Source organism: Copidosoma floridanum, unplaced genomic scaffold, assembly GCF_036245765.1.
Source record: "Copidosoma floridanum isolate Cflo_tuat_1 unplaced genomic scaffold, Cflo_Japanese_pri ptg000006l, whole genome shotgun sequence".
Taxonomy (NCBI): domain Eukaryota; kingdom Metazoa; phylum Arthropoda; class Insecta; order Hymenoptera; family Encyrtidae; genus Copidosoma; species Copidosoma floridanum.
The window spans coordinates 3,329,461-3,334,399 of record NW_028321883.1 but is presented as its reverse complement, the minus strand read 5'-3'; positions in this window follow the sequence as shown (position 1 = coordinate 3,334,399).

Genomic DNA, 4,939 nt, shown 5'->3' with positions numbered 1-4,939 from the left:
ATTATTAAAGATGGGATGTAGGTTGAAAAAAAATCAAAGTTAAATAGATAACGGTTTTTGCATTCTTAAACATGGAGCAGTACTAAAAAAAATCTCAAAAAACCCATTTTTGACTTATTTTTCAACGGTCTACAAGAAGGAACTATAAAATTGTATGAAGGTATGACAGTACCTGGCCAAAATAGCGTTTGAAAGTTGAAATGATTTTTTTTTGAGATTACGTTTAACTTCAACAATTTGAAAAAAAATTCTTCTAAATAGTGAACTGTATACTCACAAACTTTTTCAGATTTGTTTGATAGTTAGAAAGCGAGAAAAAAATAAGACGTGAGAAAGTGCTATGTGTTAAGTCTGTTGGAGTCAAAATAACGGGTTTTTGCATTTTTGAACATAGTGCACCACTGAAAGAAATCTCAAAAAGTACGCTTTCGACTTATTATTTGACGCTCTTCAAGATAAGAGAATGAAATTTTGTACAGCCATTATAAAACTTGGCCGAAATAGCGTTTAAAAGACAAAATATTTTTTTTTTAAGTTATGTTCAACTCCAATAATTAAAAAAAAGTTCTATTGAAAAGTAATGTAAAATTGTAAGCTCATAAATTTTCCAAATTTGTTTTATGATTTGAACGCAAAAAAATTAAAACGTGAAAAAAAATGTTTTTGCGCCCTATCAGGATCCAAAAAATTTTTTAGAACTTACTACCATTTTTGGGGATTTAACCTCCCGAAACCAAGGATACCCTTTAAAGCAGAGACGGCTTGATTTCTTGAAAGAGATGGCAGGCTTCGCACAGCCAGCTATCTGCAAACTCAATCTAAAATCAGACTCACTAAACTAAATAATCTATAATTTATCTTTGCTTAAACCGCAGTAATCACAACAGTACGCAACAAAACCATAAATCTCTCATACCTGGACGTCCTCTAACTCAGTAGACGACTTACAAAATATCCAGCGAAGCGACAAATATGCTCGAGCGTCCATCAGGAGACGGGATCACTCAAGGCAATGACAATCGAAGACTCAGCTTACATTGACTTGGTACTAGTGCAGCTGTTGGTACGATGACTGGCAAGGGCTTTTGACTCGAGCAAAGGGCAAGGCAATACGATCGGCGTTCGTTGAGTAATCCTTGGTCGATGAGCCATCAAAGACAGTAATTATAAACTAAAATCACCAATCAATTTGAGATTGTTAAACGACACGAGTCAATCAAAAGAGACACAGTCTTCATAATTGAGCCCACGTTTGCAAACAACACGCGTAGTATTACTAATAACAATGAATATAAGCACTACCCTACAGTGCGATAACAGCGAAATTTAAGCGACGAGCACTTAAACAAGGTAGTATGCTAGCAATTTTAACTAATCTATTCGCGTGAATCGTTAACACTAGTTACTCGAAGGAACAAAGCTAACTAATAAGTAAACCTATACGTATACTTAGTGCAAGAAATAAGTGAGGGACGAAACAATAACAAGCGCGAGACATTCAGCACACACATAACTATAGTGGAGAGAGAACGAGTCGCCACGAGATTGAAGTACGTGAAGCACAAAATGGCTGCCACGCGACATACACCACTGCAAAATGTCGAAGTTCACCACTCAACGGAAGCAACCAGATCTCTCTGCTACCACCACATATCCGGCTCGAAGTGATTTGATTGGTGATTTAATCAAAATCAGCTTTATTTTTTTTTACTAATATATAAAGCAAAGTCGCTAAAACCGTTGTAATCACTAACCACGAAAACTACTGAACCGATTTTGCTAAAATTTTGCACACTGATTCATGATACTTCCTAGATGGTTTTAGTATAGTTTTTATCTTAAAAAATTTAATAACAATAGCAATATATGAGCTCAAAGTTTTGCAAAAATACGCCAGCTTTTCACTTTAGTTCAGTAAAATCCGCTAGGTGGCGTCGACATAAAATCGAAGCTACCTGCAACATAATTAAATAAGTGTAGTTATAATAGGCCGGAGCGTATCGATAGTGATGTAGTCGAGCTTCGGCAGCTCAACAAGCTGTATAAAGAATGCTGGTGATAGTCCTGCAGCTGGGCATCCCGGTTACGGACGACACTCTTCTCTAAAGGGGAAAGGACCTAGGTGTCCCTTCACCCTGAATCTCGACGAGTGCGATCAAATAAAAAGAAATTAATTCCAACCGATGCCGTCTCTGCCACAATACCAGGAGACATATCTAGCCAGAGCACAATCTGCACTAACTCTTCAGAGTTGTGTGGCAGTCCCACCATCCCACCTGGTGTAGTTGGAGAATTTTTGACTACAAATGTAAGCAAGGGAAAACAGCTCTGAGGGGCACGGGCAGCCACAACGACTACCTTCTTGGTCGTCAGGTCCCCAACGCGCTTACCGCCAGCTCTTCTTCATCAGGAATAATAATAAAGAATAGCCTGGAAGTTTCACCACTGGCGCTTTTTGGGGCCACTGTAAGTATTTACGTTGCCTACTTAACCATCAATTTCATCGGTTTTTTTTAGGATCCATCTAAGTGTAAACTACCTTGCCAACAAATACATTTTTATTACCATTTCTGGAAGGGATTCTTCGACTAAAAGACTATATTAACTAAAGACAGGTACTATTAAACCAAGTCAGCCATTCACTAGTAGACGCACAACGTCGCCTGCGGAGTTGTTCTTCGCAAGGCTGGAAAACCCGGTGACCGACGACCCTATACTACCCTCTCGACTCTAAGCATTCAACCAGTAATCACTGATCCTCTCCAAGGTCTGCGTTGGGCAAACCTATAACAGCTATGAAGGAAAAAAAACTTGAACCAACGGGACAGCCTCCACTGGACAAGTATCACTAATCAATCTCTCCATCTAAGATCACCAAAACAACTGAATCTGCAAATAAAAAAGGTGCTTTAGGCACCAACGTTTTTGACGTTATACCGGGAGACGTTGGGAAAGAGCACTACAACTAGCCCCAAAGCTTCGGACTCTGTAATTTTTCTCCCAATCAGTCTGGGTTTCCAACAGTTAGCCAGAGAAGATCACCCTGAGGTATCCAGGCAGTCACAATTGCTGTTAACTGCAGTCACGAAAGAGTTAACTTTAGAAGCTCACCAGTCTTTTTTAGGGCTATCGGACGTCAAACTACCTAGCCAACAAATGTATTAAAATTAACAAAGTTGACTGAAAATAGCCTTTAGGGGTCATAAAAGTCGTAAGCATGCCAATAGTCGCAAAAGGGTATATTGGAAAGAAAACTTCAAATGTATCTAATGAATACAATTTGAGGCGTCAAGAAACTGACGCAGAAAATTTATCGAGATTGGAACAGCAGCGTCAAAATCGACAACTAAAGAATCCATTACGTGAGAGATCAGCTTTTCGTTATACCCTCACAGCAATCTCTGAAATCTTTAAAGATCCTACGTCAGATTTTTAAATAAGTAGAAAATGTATTTGTGTTTTTGTGGCAATAAAAATGTAGGGTTTAAGGTCCAGGACTTTGTTGCTCTGGTAATAAAGTTGTGAGATATGAGAAACAAATTTTTTTTTTAATATAAATTTTTTGGGGGTTTAAAATCTTAACAGCTTTAAAAAATAGCCGTTTTCGTGAATTACACGGGAGAAACTGTAAATCAACGGCTTCTTATAGCCACCGATTATTTTATGGCATAAAGAACGCTCGGTACTTTTCAGCATAATAATTTTTTTGAATTTTTACACCTTATTATTTAACCAAATAAACTATATGGAGTCCGAAAAAATATATTCTTAATAAGAAGATTTTTGTTCTGAGATGTATCAGGAATATGTGTTAAATTTCTAACTGAAAATGTTTTACATTACATGTCAACACACTACGGTGTTTTATTTAGTAAGTCTCGGGCGAAGCCGAGATGGGGGGCTGCTAGTATTCTATAACGATGTGTGGACTGTATCTTGGTACGTTGTCTGGATGAGTGGTGGAAGGAATAGAGGTAAAGAACGATGCGATACTGCACGTGGTGAATCGCTCTTTCAACTAGGAACAAAATAAGCACAAAATGTCTTTACTTAAAGAAAAAAAAATATGTTTAATTAAAGTACAAATCTTACTGGAATGAAAATTAAACATAACAAATGATAACGCAAAGTGGGGTCTTATCGCACTGGGTTAATCTTACAAAATCGATTTGAAATTAGGAAAATAAATTTTAACAAAACGGTCAGTCAGGAGAGCAAACGTGGACTGACGATCAGTGCGCTGGAATCCCAAGTCTTTCAATCGCGCACACATATACAAATGTACAAGCTCACACACATGTCGCCTCGCTCTCTCCCACTCCTACATTACATGAGGCCACGTTCACAAAATTTTTTCGAATATTCTACAGAATGCAACTTGGTTTGATCATACTAATTTGAAAAGAGCGACTAATCAGGTTGCTTCGTACAGTACCTCTATTCCTACGTCAGTTTGACTAGCAACCGCTTGCATACTAATCACGAATTTGTTTGGCTAGCCCCTCTTAGTTCACGCATTGATCAACCCTTGCTTCAAAAGATGCTTAAACACACAGCGCATCGTACAGTATTTGAACTTGTATACAGGAAAAACTTTCGTTTTGGTGATTGGCGTAGGGTCTAAGAAATCGATCGAATGCAGCGCTGTCACGCAAGGTATTTTGCAATCTACCGTTGATCGGAATTTTGCGATGGAGTTTTCCGCACTCATCCTGAATGGATTTGCATGTTGTCTACCCAAAGAGAAAATTGCTTTAGGACATTGGCGTCACATCAATGGTTTAACTCTAGCTGATCTCAGTTTACAGATCCCATTAAAGTGGATTGTAGTTTGGGAGCTGATGTATGTTTAATTATGATTCCAAATGGCATTAAAAAAGGCAGAATTGGTTCTTCTCTCACGCAAAAATCCGTCTTCAGCTGATTATTGACGGGAGTC